Source organism: Bombus fervidus, chromosome 6, assembly GCF_041682495.2.
Source record: "Bombus fervidus isolate BK054 chromosome 6, iyBomFerv1, whole genome shotgun sequence".
NCBI lineage: Eukaryota > Metazoa > Arthropoda > Insecta > Hymenoptera > Apidae > Bombus > Bombus fervidus.
The window spans coordinates 4,759,397-4,783,654 of NC_091522.1; the positions used below are offsets into that span (position 1 = coordinate 4,759,397).

General features: G+C 36.3%; 1 protein-coding gene across 1 annotated transcript in view; it reads right to left on the reverse strand.

Annotated features, from left to right (window-relative positions):
* LOC139988342 (uncharacterized) overlaps nucleotides 1-23,590 on the reverse strand; it is a 446,678-nt gene extending 423,088 nt beyond the window's left edge. Inside the window, exon 1 of the mRNA XM_072005637.1 lies at nucleotides 22,849-23,590. The gene's annotated coding sequence lies outside the window, so the exon portion shown is untranslated. The remainder of the gene's footprint in view (nucleotides 1-22,848) is intronic.
* Nucleotides 23,591-24,258: the final 668 nt, after the last annotated feature.

Here is a 24,258-nt window from a genome sequence, read left to right on the forward strand (position 1 = left end):
CTTATTCAACGGATGAATAAAAGTACCATAAAGTGACTAGTTCAACTCAATCAGTGGTATAATTAACGAACCATAGACGCGATAAGAATTTTTTATCACTGACTGCACGCATTCATCGACCGACTATGCGGACAGAAGTTATAAAAGTTACAAAGGTTCTTAGTGGAAATAGCCATTTAAATATTCAGTATCTCGCGAACACGACTAACTCCAACTGAAATTCGTCAGTTCTCAAACGAACGTTAATGCCTCGATCCAATTCCTTAATTCGACACATTTTCTTCCACCCAAGCATACGAAGCACTATGAGATTTACTTGTAAGGCGAAGAAAACGCGGCTCCAAGCTATTAACACATTCCTGCTATGGATAGGAAGATAATGAAGACAGAAACAATGGAAAACTGCAATTTCCAGAAAACTATAACAATTATACAACGTTTCGTCCTTTCGTTCACGACTGTGACTATAAATACACACATACACACACATACACCAATGTCGATGAAAATCGATGACAGAAGTAAATTAATTCGCTCTAATTTGGTTTAATTCAAACCGGTTCGACAATGAGCCCGTATAACGATATAAATGTCGATTTACGAGATATTTGAACGGCTCCGAGATTCTTTAAATTCTACAAAATCACCGAATTTTCAGTGTAACCGATCCGTTAATTCGGCGGTAGCTTTCCCTGATTGCAATTCGATTTGTTCGAACTCGACTCTCGTTATTTTCCAAATAAATACGAAACATTGATACAATAGTTCTCGAAAGTATTCGTACACTTATAGAAACCTTTAATGAATAGATTATGTGTATTATACGAAACATTTTGAAATTTCGTTACCACTGTAACAAGGCACGACTGTTATAATGATATTGGTCAACTTAGAAACCAATTTGAAAATGTATTCATATAGAAGCTACGAGATATTTCTTGCAAACATATATCTAAGAGAAAAGATTAGTATAAAGCAGAAATATCCATCTTGAACATACATATAGTAATGGTAAAAAATAGTTCCACTGAATATAGTTCTACTAATTTATCAATATAATCATGATAATCGTGCCTCATCGTAATGTTAACGACATTTCAAAAACTATAACATTTTATAATATATCCACAATCCATCGAACGTGTTTCTTCGAAACTTTGGATTTAAAACCGACATAAAAATAAAAAAAGCAACATTAGAATAGGAACCAGATTAAATGGAATAAAAGGGACGTTCGTCAGGAAATGAAGAGCGAGTTCACGAAGCGGTAACACGTCGCAAGGACTTCACTCGCACCAGTGTCAGGAAACGACAAACGAGTCGCGAAGCTCCTTTTGTTACAATACGAAGACCGATAACGCGAGAACTCGCGAACAGAGGTAAGTATTGTTAAGCAGGAAATTCGTCCTTCTTACCTCTTCGAGAGACGGTCAATATTTGCGAGTTAGTCTCTTGGTTCGTCCCAGGAATTTTCTTCTGTCCCCCTTTCTACCGAGCCGAATTATTATCGGTGAAAATGAAGGAAATGAGAGAATCCTTCGTGACAACGATGATACCTTGTTCAGTTTTTGCTGGTAAAAACCGGTCGCCTCTTCGCTGTTGCCTCTCAGCCCTTTCCGTACGCCATTCGACTACGTAATGAAGTTTGAGGTTTAACTAACTACCCGTAACTTGGACGCTGCCCACGTAATAAGGATATCACGGGGGAATAGCGGGGATAAGGAGATCCCATAAATGGACCGTGTACTTTGCTTCTGATAAGTTAAAGGAACCGTGTAAGGAAAATCGAATTAATAAAGATTGTTCAAACGAAGAAGGGAAAAGAGTTGAATGCGGATGAAAAGAGTGACGAGGATTATAACTTAATTACTTTACTTGTTCGAGAATTCTCTTACTCCCTTTAGTCCTAATATTTAACAGCTAACTGCCACGTCTACAGGTTAGATCGTGAATAGGGAGAGAGGGAGAGGGAAAGCCGGTAAATTTGTTTTCCCTCGCGTTGGAAAGCAAGGGCTGGTCTTATTACGTTACCAGGCGGTAGATCATAATCTTTCTCGAGCTTTCTGACACTCGCCCGTTGACAGCTTTTCATTTTCCTCGCGTTCGGAGGGATCCATTTTCCATGTTATATTTACATTGAAGAAGAAACGTTTTATATGTATACTATGTATATTATATATATATATTTTTCCGTTACATTTGGAATTTAGGGAAATTCTGCTACATACGATCACACAGGAAGTTAATTAGACCCACGCCACGGTTCGAACGATATTTAAACTTCGCGTTAATGCGGGCACCATCATCATAGCCAACAGAATAGCAGCGAATAAATCAGCGAAGCATTTATTTCGACGATTAAAATGTAGTAGGAGAATGCGTGAAACGAACCTGGCAATCTCTATTTTCTGTTACAGAACACCGGCTCCATTCGAATGGAGCTTTTTCTTCATTTGCCAAGACCGAAACATCGCGAGATCACTTCCACGATACACAAAACATTCTTCAAGATTATCTACCAGAGAAATGGCCAGGAATTTTTAATTTCTCACCGTCTACCATTAAATTTTGTGTCTGTCTCTCTAATCTACACCTCGCTATGGTTTAGTCCCCTCTTGGTTTCAGGCAACCCTCTTTTCAATATGCTACCTTGGTACATTGCTTTCAGTTCTCTCCTGCGTTTGTCTCGCTTGTGATCCAAACTAAAAGTAGATTAATGTTTACGTGTAAAGTCTGACGTGTATTCGAATTAAAGAAGAGACACATCATATTTTAATTTTATTGAGCAGTCTTTAATGTTATGCTGAATCCGATTTAATAACACTTTCGGACACATTTTTATTTTACGAAATAGCTGCTTCAAAGCTAAGTACAAGTCATAAGGTAAACTAAAAAATGTCGCTAAGAGTTTCCATAACCATGTTAAAGGAAGAATGGTCAACGGAAGAAAGCCAACGGTTTATCGTTAGAATATCATGACTTACGCGTCGCGATAAAAGCAACTCCGATCAACCAAAGTGTTTAGCGCACTGAATGTTTGAAAAGAAGCTCTTGAGCAACATTTTCCGGAGTCGCAATATTGTCTTTGTGAAAGCAGTTGGCAATAAATATAATATTTGATAGCAGAATTATGGTCGTTCCGATACAAAATGCACAAGAACAAAGGAATCATGAAGCAAACACACTCGATGATAGGACATCAATTCATCAGACGTAATTCTAAGACCGAGATAGATGAAAAATAGAAATAAAAAAATGATAAAACTGGAATTGTATTTAAGACCTATGATAGAAAAATAATCATTTTTTTATCATTAAAGTCTTCCGATTTCTTGACAAGTATACATATATTTCCATAAGTAGCAAATTCTAAAAAGAAAAATTTATTGTTGGAATACAACGATATTGCACGCATAGGCACAATACCCTTACACAGACACCTATACAGGCATTTGAACAGGGCACTTACACAGGTCATACTCATTACTGTATAGAGAGAGGGGTTCAAAATATATAAGGGATCATGGGTCACTACCTACGTCTAGACTGAGAGTAACTGGCTAACAATCAACAATTCTTCTATACGTTGTTAATTATATCACTCGCTTATATACATTTGGTTCTGTAGTTCTGTTTAATAAATATCACTGAATATTATTTTAACACAAACATTGTGTCTTCCACAGATTATTAATCTTAACTTTAAGATTAAATTCTAACATTTATACTAACGTTATACCTATACATATAGTAATTGAACTACGCAGAAAAATATTCAATGTGCAAAAACGTTCAAAATAATATGTAAAAATATACAAAATATTTCAAATAAAATACTCGTTATAATGTTTAAAAGGTTTCTCTTTGCTAAAGAACCTTTAGTGATCTTCAAAAGTATAAATTTACATAAACATCCTCAATTAAATAATAAAATTTCAAATGTGAAATCCATGGCATCCAACCAATTGACCGAAATTTTGATCAAACCATTCTTCGATAAAAAGCACGATCAAGTACTATACGTCGCTAGAAGTCAAGTAGAGATTCATCAGTGGGAATGAAAACAATTTACTAGAGATTATAAAAGAATATTTGGGCGACTGGTTATTTCATCTTGGCAGTTTAAGAAGTAAAGAAAGCGAAGCTTCTCAGACGATGGTTGCGTAGGTTCTCACAGTACTCTAGGGTGCATTGACCGAGGAGTAAAGGCGGCTGATGACAGAAACTGCAAAATGAAGGTCTAAGTAGCGGAGAAGCTTGAGCCGCCACGTGTGTATTCCGAGAAGCATGTGGCCGGGCTCGACGAGTAATCCGGACTACCATTCGCAGCCACGAAAACTAAGTACGTGAAACGAATTATTATCAGACCGCAGAACGAGCTTCCAAGGCGTGCGCCATCTACGGAAAGCTTCGCTATCAGCTTTCATCCTTCCTTCCACGGACCAGTTTCTGTGAATTTACCTTAGCCTCACCGCGCACCGCCCTCTTTTTTTCAACTCGATTCTTCTCAAAAGCTCCGGAAATTCGTACTTCCTGGCATGGTTGCTTAAATTAGCGTGTATGTGAGAATTTGACGATCGTTTCGAGCGGAAAACTACGGTATGCGGATGCAACTGCTTTCCAGACGGATTCGTTTCTCCACGCGGCGAGCATCCGTGTCTGACGCAGTACGCCTCCGTGACTTAATCTACTGCCAACTACCTTACCACGAACCCTTGCCTGGCTTTGTCCCCAGCTATGGTAATGTTGTATATGATAGTGTCGCACGAGAATAATGTACCAGTAGTTAAATAATAATTAAAAAAATAAAAGACAGCCAACACGTTTTCTACATCTATAAGTATCACTATCATCTAAGTGATAAATTGCGAAAGAGCAATGATTTTTCTTTCGAAGTATTTATAATAAAATTTATTATTTATTAATTAGACTACGTTGTAGCTAAGGAAAGTGTATGTAAAATTATGTGGATGCTCAATGGGTAGTGACATGTAGAGGAGGTTTAATTGTTTAATATATGAAGAATATCTAGTACAGAATAGAAATATTCTTTTCGAAATTTCTTAGAAGATCTAACTACAAAATGAGAAAGATGAGGGTGCCTTCTCTTTGGAACAGCACATTCATCCCAAAATTTTAAGAAATAAGATATGATACATATGTACAAAAATAAAATTCTTTAAACAATAATTGAAAAAATATTCTTATATCTGTTTATTTTATATCTCAAAATATATAAATTGCAAATATTGACTGACTAACACGAGAGCAACGAAGATTATATAATAAATCTACTACAAAAGTGCAAAAATGTCCGAAATTACGTATAACAGAGGATCCTCAACGTTGATTTTAATTTGACAAAACTTCCATTAAATCAAAATTGTGGTGCGCACGGGCAATACTCGGCGGAAGTTGGCCTGGAATTCAAGTTGAAATACCAACCAACGTCTGGCACACTTCTCCTCGCGAGTATTTTCAGTCTCGTTCACGCCAACTTAACGAATCCTCGGAGACTGTTTACGAGAATCTCACGAGCATGCCTTTATCCTTACGCTAGTTCGATTATACCGATCACATTCCACTACGAAACGATAGATCGTGTTTACTTCGAACGACCTTAATTTGTAAAATTCAACGGCCTACGAGAAGTAGAGAAAGAAAGAAGTGTAGCTCCTCTTTTACCACGAACGTGTCGGATATTTAAGACTTTATCAAGTGCTTTATGCACAGCACGTCCTAGGAATCCCACTACAGACGAGAACGCACAGCTCAGTCAAAAATTCCTTTGCTTTATGACAAAATACTCGCTACGACTCTGCTACTGCCTCGTGCCCAGCATGTTATTTCGTGATCCCGACGATCCATCCCTGTCACCCTCGATCCGAATTGGTAGACTTTCTTCTACCCATTTGCACCTACCGGTCTAAGTATCCTTAGTGTATTTCATTGAAATTCAAACATTTCACGGGAAAAATCACAAATAAATGTTTTATAACGTGATGAAATAATTTTGCATCGAGCTTAGAACGAAGTTGCATTGCCAATTATACCGTAGGAAATTTCCTCGTGGTCGAAAGTAATTACAAATACCATGATATAAGGTAAAATATTTAGCAACTGCAGTACTTCAGACGTCTAAATTAGGTTTCATTCCTATAGCATAATAGCTGGGAAAGGATAATGTCGTATGAAATTAAGAAAAATACTTCGATGAAAACAATGATGATTCTTAGACATTATAATGAAATTCACGTTAAAATAATAAACTCTTATTCGTTTCATTCCATTCCCAATATTTTCGATAATTATTTAGAAGTGTACCATTAACGCCATTTACGATACTTTTTTGAATATAACAACTTTTTCCCATATATATAAGTGTCGGTCGACCTTAGTTCCGAGATATTCGCAAGAAACTGTCGGCAGTTTCAGCTCCACATACAGTAAATTCTGCCTATAATTACGTACCAGTAGCAGCAATAGATAAACATCAAAATATAATACTTATCATATTTTCTTTTTTTTTTTTTTATTTAAGACTATTCAAAAATATGTTAACAATCAAAGGATCATATAATCCCTAATTCGTTAATAACTACCACAAATTTGAATTAACCTACGTTCAAGCGTTCAAATTATATTCGATCAATCATAAAATGAATCGATCAACATAATAATCTCATAATACAGTAAGACTCTAAATCGTGTAAAGCTCAGATTGGTTACGTATCGTACAGAAATGTAACACGTTTCTTTCCGCTTTATTCATCGTGAAAACGAACGCGAGCTGTTGTAAATACCGACTAAGAAGTTTGTCCGACCCGTTTTATAAGAACACGGGAAATGATAGCGCACACGCGCTCAAAATGTGTGGCTCGTTGGTAAGAAGTACGTGGCGATAAATCCTGAGCGTGACCTGGGCCACTGGCTTTCCCGCAGCGTTTTGGTTTGCTTGTGCTGCAGCTTGCTCGGCCACCGTTGAAAACCAAAATATTACCTTGTTCCATGCACCGAGGATAATCCGATCCGAATAATTTTGCGATGGATAAACTGTCCTCCAATGAGCAAACGATACGCTAACGATAATAGATGTAGTCATAATCAAGCAATGTTGATATTTCGAGTGTTCGGACTAATAAATGTGAGAAATGAGACTATGATTAGTTGAAACATTAGATAAGTTTGAAAAAAGACACTGTTGGGTTTCGCAAAGTTTGCGAATATTATATAGCAAATAAAAAACGCTTTACTAAAAAATACTGACCGTAATAAATATACACTGCATAAATTAATGTTTAAGTAAAGATCATATTCCATATCACATTAATTTTTATATCTACTCCTTATATTTATAGATTTTCTTTATTTTTAATGATTATTATAAAGTCAATCTTCATTATAGTATTAGACGAATAACACATCAGTTTTGCGTTAAATCTATAGGATTTCTTCATTCTTATTCCTTAAACCCAATTCATAATAGTGATTCTATAATTGTTTTAAATAGCCTATTTATTATAATAAACAGAAATAAATACAAATTTCAATATATTATTGTATACAAGAATTATTTTTCTTGTATCACGCTATCTTGATTTGTTCGCTACGTGGCTTGAAATTTGCACCAACTACATACAATAGATGCTGTATATAATGATGTTATGATTATTTTTGTAACTAATTAGAAAGACTAGAGGATCAATTCAATTTCAAAGGAGTTGTTGGATGTCACTCGGAATTTTCACAGGGAAACCTAATACAGACGAGTTTATCGAGCCTCTAGTAGGATTTGAACTGTTGTTTCCTCCACTCGCGTTTTCACGGATTATGTTTGGGTTTCGACGAAAAGCACGTGAACGGACAGATTGAAATTTCAAGTGCGATTTTGCTAGTGCCGAGTGAGTGTTTAGATGCATTCAAAGGGCATTGTTTCAAGCATCGTCGATGGAAACTTTCGTTTACTTTGAAAATATGTCCTTTGTTGCCTGATATATTTATGTGACATATGAGAAACCAATGATTTGCCTAAAATATTGCAACAAATACAAGAAGAAGAATGCCATCTGAATATTTAATATTTTTCTAGCAAAAATATTTTAAAACAACTTTAAGAGGCATTTTTATCTTCTTAGAAGCGCATGTTACGGTAGTGCAAGATTTTGTTACCGAGAAGAAATCGTTATACAAGTGCTTTTAGAAGCTGCCAGTTATCTTAACAATACCAGTCGGCTTTAGAATTGAAGTAGAAGAGTTACTTACAATGTTAGATGCTCGATTATCTAAACCCCAACATACTAATAATAGTCATTTGTGTAAATATTTCGTTCTCTATTTCTTAATCATCTGATCTTTGCCTCTTTCAAAGTTATTACTTAGTTATTACTTACAAACAAAGTTATTACTTACAATGTTAGATGCTCGGTTATCTAAACCCCAACATACTAATAATAGTCATTTGTGTAAATATTTCGTTCTCTACTTCTTAATCATCTTCTGATCTTTGCCTCTTTCAAAGTTCGATCTTTATATCAGGTTCTATATTTCGTTTAGATACATTGTATTTTTGTCCAGTCGCGGGGAGACGCGGTCGCGTTGTAGCGCGTCAACGGGAGTCGTAAATTCCCGTTACGATTGCACGAATCGACGCCACGAGCAGGGTGATCCCCTTATTTCTTTTGGGATAATAGGGGTGATTGGTTTTTAATATAACTGGAATCCACAGTTATATAATTTATATCTATTTATTTAACCAGCCTACAATACTTACTGCGTCGACAGATAGTGTTGGACTTCGTCGTGTCGGAAAGTACAATAATTGATTAATCCGAAGATCGATCGATTTGATGGATAGAACGCCGAGAACTTGACTTTTGATATTTATCGATGTTCGTTGAATTCACGATTTTATCCGTTAAAGTTTAAGATGTATGCGGTAGGATTTCTGAAGAAAAACTAACTGCCCTAGGATAAATTTCTTGTCCTCTCGGGGAGACGACCCCCTCCGCGCTCGGATCACGCCACCGCTCGCGCCGATGATCACGTATGCGAACTTCTTTGTGAAATTAAAGAACGGATCGAATAGACGTTTCTGGAACTCGCGGCCGGGCGGTAACCATGCGCTTGTAATATCAACTACACCTCGATCTACATCAGAGATCGGGCCGCGCTTCGGAACCGATGGGCTGATGATAGAAATAAAGATGCGGCCGCACTCGGCGACAGTGTATGTCGGCGAGGCGAAGTGCTCAATGAACCCTCAATATCCTAACGGTCCTTTCGCCGAATATTCGAGAACGGCTAAAAAACGCGTGGATAGTGGGGATATTGAGGGATGACAAAGAAAGAAACAAATCAGTTTTTAAAGGTGGAATTGTAAGAGCGTCAGTCTTAAAAAGTCGCTCCTAGAGTTCGGAAGTCAGGTGTAAACCAAGTGTGAAGAAATAAATTCTGTCTTTGTATTTCTTTGTTTACATTTTTTATCTTTTATTTTACGTCTTCGATTTTTCCTTCCTTTTTTTTTATTTATTATTTTACGTAACACGCTCGTCGATACATTGTATGCCCTGTCGGGAAGATGAGACGATTTGTATATGACGCTGGAGGACCGCGAGAGACGGTTAGAAACACGATCCATATCAAGCTTCGCGACGTAACATATATAGTACCAAATTGTTGAGGTTATTAGATGTATGGACAGAGGAACACGTGGATAAATTGTAAAGTAGAAAATATATTTTAATACAGAAGTGTAAGTACAAGTAGGAATATAATTTGAGCTGGTCCCGATCCGCACGCTAGCAGTGTTACCCTATGACTGAAAGCCCCGGTGGTACCATCGTCGCCTGTCTACTGTCTATGGTCTGCCTTCGTCGCAGTCTATTGTTTATACGCTGTTGATAGCTTCAGTGTTTGAGAAAACTAAAAAGACCACTGCTAACCAATATGCAATTTATTCTAAATTTAATTACTACGGATAGATTTCTTATAATTTCAGTCCCCATGGTGCCATAGAATGGACTTGGTTTACAATATTCCTTATCGACAGTCAGCCCTCCCGACGGTACCTCTCATCTGTATTGTACACAATACTCTATTGTTTATCAACTTCCTTCCACTCTCCTTAACCTAATATTAACATCCATATAGGGTTACAGAATATAACGAGCAGTGACACAACACAAACAGATGGGCCAAAAAACATAAAAAGTACATCAGGTATCCGTACGAACCCATACATATTAAAGTCTAAAAAACATCTACCAACAAATATCGCTAACTTAAACTAAAGTAAATTACATCTAAAAAACTAGACCTGAAGCTACTTAACATAAATATAAATATAAATAAATATATATGTCGGGTTCTCATTATGATTAGGGTTAGGGGCGTGTGATGAATCTTCACTGGAATTAGCCATCGTTGTTATACAATCGAGGTAATGTTGATTAACACAAGTGTGAGTATTACAGAACTGACAAGTAACCGCAGTGATTAGACGCTAATGATAATGGTCTTAGGTTCGATAACGAATCCACGGTCAATGGGATAGCATAATGTACTTTCCTCCAAAGTCTAAGTCTGATTCTTTGTTAAGAACGTGAAATATCCACAGATCGTAAAGACGTTGTTTTGCTCGCTGATGAGATCGCACGGGAGAATGTTTTCCGTCGCGGTGATGCTGCAGAGGAAAACTATGATGGGGTGTATCTAAGGGCACGAGATCATCGGATTCGTCGAGGAAAACCTTTGCTCGGAAAGTAAGGGAAACGGACGTTGCTGTTAATTGGTTAATTTCTATGTTGGTAGTTAGAGAAAGATGCTAGTCGCCCTTGAGAGAAAGTTGCTAGCGGGAGCGTCGTTCGTGAGAAAAGCAGATTTCCCGTACCTTCTCGTAGTGGGTGGTGGATTTAAAACTGTTTGTCCGTTTGAAGGACCTTAGTTAACTAATAAATAATAAACTAATAAATTCTATGATTTATAGCGGGTCCTCAGGCTAGCTGAACATGTCCTATGGAGATGCATCGACATCTGGTCACGGGGCAGAGACCATTGGAATGTTTACTATCAAGTGTCGCTACAATTATTTCTTTTTACGGAGAGCTATACAATTATTCTACACCTCTGTTAGGTAAAACGTTCATCCCGTGACCGCGGCTACGTTCGGCGACTAGTTGTCGCCTCGAGCCCAAGCTCATTATCGCAAATCTCGGACAATTATAATCGGGTTAACTTATAGAGATTGAAGTATTGAGGATTTTCTAAAGAATTCCAAAGGAAAGGCACGGTGTCCTTTCATCTCCGACATATATATAATACTAATGACACAGGAATATACAGATAGCCGTTGAAATTTAATTAGTATGCAAATACTATAGTAAATACAATGGTATGCTAGCTTTTCAGGCACTGTGTATACATGTAAGATTACTGCAATACAAAATTAGAAAATGATATAAACTTGTCACGCGCACTTTTAAGCAAAACTCCTCATCAAAAGTCCAAACTGTTTTACTCGCATTTGCAAAATTTCCACAGATTATATCGTATTGGAAAATACTCTTAAAATTTGTATATTCATCGAGCTATAGGTAACGATACTACATAAATCAGTTACAGTTTGTAACGGTGTCTCATCAGTCATCTCTCTTACTGACAATAATTTTCCAGCGAGTTAAATGCCAAAATTTGTAGCTCACATTCTCTTTTTCCCTTTGCTTCAATAAGAACGCATCCGTTATACGAATTAATATTAAGGTGTGGAAAGCAAGCCGAATCAAATCTCATGAAATCGCTCGAAAACGCAAGTATTATAGTTTCTCCCGTCGACAAATCTACGAATAGACAAACTAGCGAAATTACGTACAGGGATGTAGCATTTATAAAACGTCACCTTCCCGTATCGCGTCAAACAATCATATCTGATTTGAACCACAGAGGATATATATTGCATGCAAACGCTACGTGTTTAGAAATCGCGCGCGATCGCCAGACAAAGCACAATTAACTCGAAAATGAAAATTGAATGGCAACAGACCACGTGTTGAATAGCAAATGACGTTGTGTAGAACCAACCTTGCAGAATTGCACATAAAGTATATAAGGGAACAATGTTGTAAATGTAAACTGCTTCGTTATTGCATCGATCTACGAAAATTTTTTTGGAGATTACACGTCAAGAAGATTTGACATTGTATTAGCACAAATTATAAAACTGGTAATTTGCCAAAGTGTTATAAGTGTTGAATTCCAGGGTGTGGATCGAAAAATTGGAAGGTTTTAATACCAACATATGTTAAATATATTTAAACTGTAATATAATACACGATTACTCTTCTTCGTATCCAGTTCACGTTTCGCAGGAGGTTTTTGAAAAAAGAAAGTTGACTTGTCGCGTTGACAGCTGGTTAATGAATGTGCAGTGGAGTTCTTGTGGAATTCCTTAGACTGGGAAAAAATAGAAAAGAAAGGGCTGATGTGCCGGGAATGTCTCTGGTCTTCGTTTCATCTAGAGATTGCAGCAAGTATGTCCGGCTTGAGGCCACCCGTCCTTAAAAACAATAGTTATAAAAGTGACTCCCGCTAAGCAGTTACTAGACACGGTACAACGTACGGTTTCCAAATGCAGATACAGTTCCTAGAATACAACGTAAGTAAAAAAGATCAATTTGCTTTTATTTATTCAAATATGTCTATTATCTTCCCCGGAAGATGATTGAAAGATACTTTTATTGCATTTTGCGATTTTTGATCGACTGACTGTTCGCACTACCTAATATTCTTTACACTGGATGACCAATTTTTCAATTAAAATCGCAAACAGATTTTAATATATTTGAGCTAGTTCTGTTTAGACATCTATAATGTATATTTTTTTAATATACAGTAAAAAATATACAGTAAAAAATAAGGAGCAGAATATTGAAATGCACATGTTTTCTAGTCCATCAATGTCATCGGGATGATCAAAGAAAATCCCAACGCAATGAAAGTCTACTCGAAAAATAAAAGATAGTAAACTGAGAAAAACGTGGATGGTAGATGGAAAAACACATCGTCTGTAAAAATCTCACATTCAACGTAGCAACAGCCGTCGTTATGAGAAATTCCATAGGAGTGGTTTTTAGGGGTGCGCGAGATGCTTATGAAATTCCGTCGAAAAGGGAATGAGCACAGCGGCGTTATAAATTCGCAACGAAACATAAGCTCAGTGTCCACAATCCACTGTCTACTGGTCACGTAAAATGTTAGCAAATATTGGACAATTTTTACTAAATTATAAGCAACATATGTTTATAAACTTTCTACGATCGTGAGAATTTACGAACATTTGGATTTATCAGTATTAGTACAATATTTTTTCAAACACTCATCTATCTAATCGTAACGTGACTGCTGCAAAATTACAATGCAAAATCGCAAGAATATCACATTATTGGACTGCACCAAGCTTTATCATTTTCAGAAAAATTATACTAAGCGTTTCATAGTGCAATACACTGAATTGAATTACATTCAACTATTGATTAACCATTGCGTGTTGTATCAGTCGCGGATTGTTAATGAAACAATAATCGATGCGCAGGTGTTAGTGATTGGTACACGATAAAATTACAGAGTCGGGTAATCAATGTTTGATAATAGCCGAGGACACTCGGTAAAATTATATTCTCGCGAGTTTTACGCGGTCGGGTTGCAATGCATAATCTATCGGCTACGAAGTCATGCATAATTCACGTCGTTACGAATTATTGCCTGTACTATTATACGAATGCCGAATGCTCGACATCGCGATGCTCCTATGTCTCGTTCGTTTCTCTATTGTTTGTCTGCCATCTTCTCTGTGGTCTCTCCAAACAATATGTGTAACAACTTGCAAACGCGCTAAAGTAAGTATCTACATACAGTACATACAGAAAGTTTTTGGATATTTGCTATGGAAAACTTTTATGAACATATGAGCCTCTTAGAAACCAAATTGTTCAACTCAATAATTTTAATTTCTTAATATCATTGCATGCAACAAATGACCTACCTATATAAATTGATTCACTGCAAGAAAATTATATAAATCTAAAAAGCATTTTAATATTTGTAATATTATCACCTTTCTATATTGTTCAATTTATGGAATTGATTAATAGGGCTTCTAAATGGCTCATATCGTACGTGTTCTATAAAAACATTTTGAAATTTCATATACATTGTAATGAGATACGACTGAAATTTCAAAATGTTTTATATAATAAACGTAATATATACATGAATGTTTTTTTATGAAAAACATATATATGTTTGTTAAAATATGTTAAAAACTCTAGATGATTTTTCAACCTTAATGTTTTAGGCAATCTTGGCTTTAGGCTAAGTGCCGTTCTCCGTCCCTTACTGTTCGCTTACAAAAAGCATCGTTGCCTTCCTCACCATTCGGCCCACTCCATGGGCAGATCCTTTAAGCTTTAAACAATGTGTCTACTCTCTGGGAACGCAACGTTGGTTCGCTCGTTATTTGCAAATTACCTCACGCATCCCCCAAACAGTAATATCGACACCACATAGCTCAATGCCTTCGAATCGCTGCACGCTCGCTATGGACTTTCCAAACATTCACTCAAACAATTTTTACTAAATTATAAGTAACATATGTTTATAAACTTCCTACGATCGTGAGAATTTACGAACATTTGGATTTATCAGTATTAGCACAGTATTTTAAAACACTCATCTATCTAATCGTAACGTGACTGCAGCAAAATTACAATGCAAAATCGAGATTCTTCTTGAGTCCTTGGCTCATTGTCAGTTATCAGTTATAGTAAGGCTAAATAGTGGGGGACTACTTGCCATTGTACTTTTTGTTTCTTTCTTTTTTATATGTGGGGAAATTCTCATGGACACCCTCTGCTTGGAAGCGACGGGGTAGTGTCGGACTTGCCATTATACTGTTTCGAGAATGCGTTGCCGCTAACAAGTAAGTATCCAAATATTTTCATCAACTACTGTAAATATATACATACCACATACTGTAACAAATCCAACAAAAATTTTTTGGAAACCGAATTTCACGTAGAATTATTTCAATGGTAGTTATATTAGAACGTAAATATTGTAATTGCTAGAAACAACACCGTAGATTCATTTTATGTTTTAGTTTCGTATTTGATTTCATATTCGTATGCAACCTCACCTTGGAATTTTTATGCAGCGCGTTCATACTCGGAGAAATTGTAGACTCCAACCAGAACATGAAAATATTGAAAATTTATTTTCTCAAAAAACTTTGTTCTCTTTTGACCAATGTTTACAGAATTTGACATTAGTATCTAATATATTGAACGTATAAATAGATTTCACACCGAAAGAAGGAATTAAACGATTCCTATATCGAAAAGAACACGGTTCAAGCGTAACCAGCAGAAAAATCCAGGTCATTTCGTAAATCTATCGTGAGCACAACGCAAACGATTTCGTGGTACGTTCGACGGAATACGTGGTCGTCGATCAATTTAAAGTACGCCGTCTCCAAAGGCATTATTCTCGACAAAGAGCCGGCAGAAACTTGCGAGTTTGGTTACCCTTAATTACACCCAGGTCCGGACGGAAAAGTTGAAGTCTCAGCGTTCCCTCCAATCCCTAAGTAAAAGAAAGAGAATGATGTGGGAGATGAGGGGAGGAAAAATCGACAGGAAAAGAAGGAAAAAGGAAGGAAGGGGTACGGGGGATGATCGAAACGCGAGACATTATCGGCGTGTCAAGAGTTTTCAATAGTTAACGAGCTTTTGATCTGATTATCGACGAAACTTTCGAAGAAGTGTGACAGCCTGTGCTCTCGAGCAGTAGCCCACGAGAAGAGTATAACGGACTAATTTCGTCATTTTAACCTGACTCGATGGAACTTAAATAATTTATAATAGCTAAATTGGTCTAGATGGTCACCGATTCTATAGAAACTATGGAATATCTTAGCGGATAGATGGTAAAGAGAAAAAAACTGAAAATTGTCAAAGTACAAGACGATCGAGTTTGTCCAGCGAACCTCTCGATTTCTTCACGATATTTTATTTGACGCCGCTTGACTTCACCGACTATGATGCCGCGTGTGTATTTCCTTCGAGACCCTTTCTCTTTCCTTCTCCTTTTTCGATGTAGATAGCTTTCAGTCAGAATTATTTATTTTTCCATAGAGGACGTTGAGGGGAACACAACATACGATACAAACGACCAAGTGACTCGTAATGCTGAATCTCTTCGAGGAGATGCTAGCTCGGCTCTCGAGTCGTTTCGATCATTGAGAAACAATAGAGAAAATCAACATTTCTCATCTATGGAATGAGAAAAATATCAAAACAATAACGGAAGCGATCCGGGATCGTGGTATACATTTATCACAGTTATTTGGTCGCGAAGCAAGTAAAAACGGCCTTGCTCGTTTCTCAATGGCTCGTGGTTATACAACGAGAAAAACGGAGAGATATTTCCTTCCGTGATATGTGTATCTATGTTCGATGTGTGTTCAAAATCAGCAAACTTATAGAGGACGTCCTAAATATGGCATACAATACCGTACGTGCTTCGGTGAATTTAAGATCAACTACGGAACAAATCCTCTCGCCCCGTATAAAATGTTCCCAATAACTATCGAGCGATTACTCTACTCAAAACGGCACGGAATTTTACGCTTATTATCATTCGTAACGATCATCGAAGGAATCAAGGATTAATTATTTGCGAAACAAAGAGAATCGATGATCGATTTTACTTCCTACGATAAAAGAATAGAAAATGGAAGTAAGAGAAAGTTTTGAATGGAAGAAAAATACGTATTGCATGTTTCTTGAATAAGATACGGTTGATTTTCATTCATTCATTTCCATATATTTTTATATTCACGATTACTATCGTTTTGATTTTATGATTTGAAGGAAGTAGCTGTAAGTGAAACTTTTGTTGCTTGAAGGGAAGAAAGGAAGAAAATATAAAAAAATTCCTGATGAAGAGAACTTGTTACCATATAATAAAATGTTGACGCAATTTTTATGTTTTACTTATATTAAGATGGTATATGCTATCACTTGTTAATGTTTGAACATACTGACGAATTTTAACATAAATTTGTTGAATTTCATGGAAATAACATAATTATATTTCCAAGAAGAGCGTTTATTCAGATTATCGAAGTGCTTTGTAAGGCTGCGTGACAAGAGCTGACGTTTCCTAAATTTTTTGTCATATTTTAAGGGAAGGGATGCAATGATGTTTCTCTGTGAATCCTATCGAAATGAATAAAACTACGTGTTATCAAGGATTTAGCAAGCAAAAATTATAACATCCTCATCAATATCGTGAATCATAATAATCTAGAGTCAGTAATTAACTGACTTTCACCCTCTCTGAAAAGTTTCTATTTGAGGAAAACGGTGTCATCCAACAAATCAATGGCAACTCCTATCTATACTTTCTATGTTTTTATGGAATTAAACGATTATGAATTTAAATTATCTAATAAAAGAAACGATGTAACGATGTAACAATAGAAATAATATTGATAACCTTACTGTTATTTTACTTACTGTTTTTTTAGAACAAATTTATATTTAAAATGAAACAAGTTGAAAGTAAAGAATTTTTCAAACAAAGTAATTCTACAATTACTAGCACAACTGTCATTATTGCATAATTAGCTTTTAAAATTGAACTTTATCACGCTAATATTACAATCAATATAAACAAAAAAGTTATTGCAAATTTTAGTATATTTTAGTATTTGGTATAGTTTAACACTCTGACCGTCACGCTGAAATCACGTTTCGCTCAGGACGCCATGGGAGTACTTTTATTATTCAAAGCATATAATGGCAAAATAATAATAAATTGATCATGTAAGACAACATTCTTCCCCAATGGGCCATTTATTTTGTTATCACCTGTGACCACCATCGCGGCTTGGTAACAGTTGTTAGCGACATATCACAACAAGGCTTCGTTTATTTCAACAAACAATTCGCATTCGTTATTTCGTCGTAAGCAAAACGTCCAGAATATATTGTTGGAACGTGTAGAAGATATTAGTAAACAGTATTTGCTTATTCTATATATAATAGTAAGGCATGTGTATACTTCTAACTTCAATTATATGATTATAAAGCAGCATTTACGATTATTTTCTAAGGTATGTTGATAATAATATTCCTGGAATACCCTTCAAAGATATGGATACAAACACAGTGCACCGTTAGATGCAAGATTTATTCTCATTTTTTTTCAATAGGGCACTTCTTATTTCAAAGTATCTTCTATTTATCGGTTATGTTCAAAATGCCCTAACTGTCAATTTTCATTCGTGGCGTCATAGGAGAAACCGTGGCCGGTCATATTATATGTCCAACGTGGCAGTCAAAGTGTGTTACAATCGCAATACTTTAAATTCATTAACACTTCGATTGCCACGTCGAAATCACGTGTTTCGCTCAGGACGCCACAGTGTTTTAACACAGTGCATCGTTAGATGCAAAATTTGTTCTCATTTTTTTTATTGATATTCTAATAAAAATGTTTAATTGTTCAATGGGGCACTTCTTATTTCAAAGTATCTTCTATTTATCGGTTATATTAAAAATGCCCTAACTGTCAATTTTCATTCAATTTTTACAATTGTAAGAAGTTCAAGCGCTCGGGTCACTAATGACCACCGTGGCGTCACAGGAGAAACCGTGGCCAGTCATATATGTCCAACGTGGCAGTTAAAGTGTGGTACAATCGCAATACTTTAAATTCATTAACACTTCGATTGCCACGTCGAAATCACGTGTTTCGCTCAGGACGCCACAGTGTTTTAACACAGTGCACCGTTAGATGCAAAATTTGTTCTCATTTTTTTTATTGATATTCTAATAAAAATGTTTAATTGTTCAATGGCGCACTTCTTATTTCAAAATATCTTCTATTTATCGGTTATATTAAAAATGCCCTAACTGTCAATTTTCATTCAATTTTTACAATTGTAAGAAGTTCAAGCGCTCGGGTCACCAATGACCACCGTGTTGTCACAGGAGAAACCATGGTCGGTCATATATGACCAACGTGGCATATCTAATAATATATTAGAAAATTTTTAAGAAAGGAAGACGATCTATCATTATCTATACCATTGATCTATGCCACGTGTTATCTAGAATTGTTATTTTCTACTTTAAATCCACCTTCTAGAATATCCTGTAATATGTAACTACATGTACAAGAGAGTTCTATTTCCCGTTAATTACGAATAAAAATTATTATTATTATCATTATCATCATCATTATCGTTAAAATCGGAATCTTTAGCTTTGACTGACAACATAGTATGTTTGAATCTATAGCAAACGTTATCTAGTTCATTGTTTTGCGATTTAATGTCTATTGGTGAAACGATATAGGCACCTTAAACGAACACGTACGGTACGTTAATCAGCATCCGCTGGAACGTGTCTTTACACCAAGTTCACGTATCTGTCGATCCGCCATGGTAAACTCATAACGCTATAATCGACGTTATTGCAATCTGTAACTATAGAATTGCACGGGATCAACGAATCTACATAATCGACTATGCTCAAACATCAAACACACGAATTTTGTCTCACTAATCTGACTTCAAAAACCTATCAATTTTTATCAGAAATCTTTTAAAACAAACAACGTTGCTCTTAAACATCCTATTCCACAAATTCTAAGAAATTTTCATAATATGTATTAGGTTTATAGAAAAGTATAATATTGATTTTCGACCAAGTTCTAATAACTAGATATTATTGATTTATAAGAAAATTGAAACAGATTACAATAAACATGGAAAAAAAGAATTGAAAACGTTGCTTGAGGAATTTGTTCTTTTTCATCATTATGAAATCATTGAAATGGAAAAAAACTATAAATCAATTGGAAAGAATACATATATATAGAATTTTCCTTTAACTAAAACTGTCTTCTTCTATGGAAAGAGACGTGTGTCTATAAAAAAAGCTCCCAAAAGCTTCCATCGATAAAACCGACATTACTAGCTCTCTAACTTCAACTGTTTATTTGTCATCAGGATTACATATTCAAAATACCTTAGAACAATGCGATCGCAGAATTTGCCCGTCGTCGGTAGCAACCTTTAAATTGAACCGCAAAACATCAACAGGCTGTTTGGGAGTGACACTGGCAACCACACATAGAGAGAGGGACAACTCTCTGTGGTTCAGCCCTCTCTCCACGACTGCATGTGGTCACGTCCCAGAACATTGACAGAAACAGTACGCTGAAAAGTATTTACATTGAGCCAAGTGTTTTTTCTCAAAGTTTATCGAGCCGGACATTGTTTCGTTTCATGGAAAAACGTGGCTTTTAGTCTGACTCAACTTTATCAGAAACGGCGTACACGAAACGGTTAAACTAGAAAATCCCTATCGTCATGCTTCGACGTATGTATTCACATTTGCTTCGCTAATTAAGGCTTTCAGCAAGCTATGTACTCGGATTCAGGGCGAAAAGAGTCCGTGCTTTCTAAGAGGAAAACACGTGCTCGTTATTCGAGAATGATTAAAGGAATTGCGCTTCTCGCAGCTGCAAATCTCCAAAGGTGAACATTGATGAAGGAAACAAGATAAAAAAGGCATAATAAAAACAAATAAAACTAAAGTTTTTATATCCTAGATGCGATAAGTTCTGTCTACGCGTACATTTCTCAGAGCTATAAGAATATATCGGGATTTTTCGCAAGAAATAACATTGGCGAAGTAACCACGACGATACTTGACGACTCTGTTCTTTGCGCGGTTCGCATAAAACTACGCAAAATCTCGTCGCTTCGTAAAGGCAAGGAAAGTTTCTTACGATACGTTGATACCGTTTCTGATAACGTGTCTACCGATAACAATTTCAATTTTCAAAGCTCTCCACCCCTCTCGCAGCCTTACAGCCTGGTTCGATATCGACCCAAACCGGATGTGCGAGTTGACCCGGATTGAAAAGTTCCTCGAAACGGTCTTAAAACACAAAGAAATGAAAACGACTGTATCGCCGATTTGTGGATCTGACTTTCCATTAGCGAAATAGCCTTTCGCCTTCGGTTGGTCTCCACTTTCAGATACGCTGCGCTCCTCTTGTCTCTGTGTACCTGTCCTTTCTCCTTTTTTTCTTTTTTTCTTTAGATTCCTTTCTCCTTTAGATCGTCTCTTTCTCCTTCGTTTTTCTTTCTCTGCCTTCTTTTATCGGTCGTTTCCTCAAAAATTAAGTATCGCGTAACGCAGTAACGAAAACATCGTAGCCGCATTTAAGGAAGAAATACGCGGATAATGGGACGCTATTATATTTGGCAAGTAATAATGGAAGTAGCAGTTTTATAAGAGTAGCCGTTACGGAATGGAAAGGAGTCTCTTACGTCGATCGCTATATTCGAGGCTTGTTGGAGAACGGAGTCCCGAGTAAGCTTTTCTCCGAGTCAATTATTTCGTAATGAAGAAATAACGGCATAAATCACGTTACAAGATCGCTACACCCCCGACCAGAATTTTAATCTAAATTGCAAACTGAAGATGAAGATGTTTTGTAGGAAAATATATTATATCCTAATACAACAGTTTATTCAATTATAAGTATATGTATATGATGGTAACGTATTTTCGTATGCAGAATCTTGGCGTTGGTGGTTTGATTTTCAAATTGAAGATCAGAGGAACGGCATAAATGTTGACTTTTTTATTTTAATGTCACTTTATGAATAAAAAGGATTATTTCAATATAAAATAGCGAAAATTAAAAAAAACCTCAGCTCCAAAGATATATGTACGTATGTAGTTAACAAAGTTTTGTAGAAGCTAAAGGTACAGGTTAAGATAAACAATATTTTAATATTATGACAAACAATAATTTGTATGTCGTAAAGAGCGGAAAGTTATTTTAAAGTAATTTTAATGTTATGAACATGGGAAAATATAACTTATTGTGTTACTTCATTGCAGTCTTCAATTATAACGGCTTAGATCTCGTTTATATTAGTGAAGCTTTGGTTCACATATACAAGTTATTTAATTTAACATTAAAATCGTGTGAATTTAATCATTTCATAGGCAGTACAAATTATTTTTAAATGCGAATGTAAAAACGCGAATGTAAAATACATTTTCGTTTCCGGAGCATACTGTTATATTTAATTTACTCGTATATATTAATTTAATAAAGTAGATATACGTTGATATGAAAACTTGAAGATTCGTAACAAGATCTATTAAGCAAATACGGATGTTATAACTCGTTTCTAGAAAAATATAGATTTATACCATTTTTTCACAAAACTTCATATTATATTCTATACGTAAATCATACAACCTTTGTTGTTGTTGTTTAACTTGTGTAAATTGAAATATTTTTCCAAAATTTCATAGTTTTTTAAACTTACACATACCCCTGTGATTATACTAGGCCATCTATCTCTAGTAATTGCTATTTTTTAATTTTCGAATTGAATTAAATTAATTAAAATACTTACTAAGTAACCTTATTAATAAATCGAGCTCTATACATTACTGTTTCCTCTTCTTCCGTTCTTTCATTACATTAATATAAAGTTAATGTGAAACGTAATGCAACAATAAAATACTAACCTCTAAAATATTTCAAAATACTTCTGCACTTTAATCGTATTTGTAATATATAATAATATTATAAATAATACTTCATTCCCTAAGATATAATAGAAGAGGTAATTTATCAAAAGAAACTATGTAACTGATATCGTATACTATCCACGAACGGAGTTTCGCTCATAATTTTTCCAAACATCATTTATCCTGCCGACCGTATAATGTAAATTTAAATTGAACTTACCTAAATCTGTCTAAAAAATGCCTGACACTGATAGGCAATCCTCTGCATTTCGCAGTGGCAGATCGACAAAATCCGTAAAAGGAGCCGTGGTCCGTGTCTCTATGAACTAGTAGAAGAAGAAAAATGTCCCATCCACGTCGATAGATAATGTACAAAATCTATCGGTCCATACACTAGAAAAATTCCTTTACTTTCCACTCACGACTCAAAGTTTCGTTTCTGAAGACAATGGAGACTAATCTGTTATATCGATCGGTCACATTTTGATCACTCTAATCGATACATCGATATACACGATTAATGGCGAACGTTTAGATTATAGGTTATGACATAACTGTTCACCGCAGCAAACTAATCAAATTTCATGTTTCACACAGTGTCGCTCGAGATACTTGTCACGAGAAGTATAAACAACCTTTTTTGAAATGAGGAAACGTTTATAACTAGAAAACTGCTTTTCGATGAAACAGTCTTAAAAACACGAGCTACCGGACCGATTGTTACACCACTTTTCTTTCCAACTTCTCGCGCAGCTAGACCATCGATAAAACAACAAACAAGTTCCGTTAATTTATCGACAACATCGCGTATACCGGAGTTTAGGCCAGCTGGTACGAAATTTTTATCGGCAAACAGTCGATGTCGATAGGCACACGGTGTAGCTCACTCTTTAAACTTAAACGACCTCGTTAATCGGCGATTCTCGCTACGAAGACGAGAAGAACACCCGCTCCAAAACCGTGCGCGCCGAGGATCGGGCGGTGACTGAAACCACCATCCCGTCTCGCTCACTATAACCCCCTCTCTTTCACTCTTCCAACTTACCCCTCCTATGTGTTCAAGTTCGTTCCCTCTCTTTTCCATCGACAATGAACAAAATCTTCTTTTTCTAGTCGCCTCTTCGTCTCCCTGGCACTCACGGCATCTCTCTTGCACCATGCCATCGTCTCTCTTCGATTTTGTTCATCTTTTTCTCACCAATTACCGTACTAGTGCTTCTATCTCTCTCGTATCTGATTTCTCTTATCATTTTCCTATCCTTCTCACCCTTATGCTTCTTGCAGTTGGCCCATCTCTTTCCCACGCGTTAACCTGTTCTGTCCTCTTCTGTATCTATCTCCGTTACAAGCATCCACCGTATAATCCATCCTATTCCATCGCGTAACCTCGCTTCTCGTTCGAGGATACATATACCATACAACAATGCATCCTCGTCGCTCTCTCGCGTTTCTCCCTATATCATACACGCGTGTGTATACCTTCTGTTTCTGTCCCTCCGTGTGCACGCGCAAGCATCCAACGGGCCAGCAGAGAGTGCCACGCCTACCCTTTCTGTATGTGTACCACTGATGCGAGAGAGGCGCCTAACCTCGGACTTCCTGGAGACGCTCGAACTTGAGGTTTTTTTCC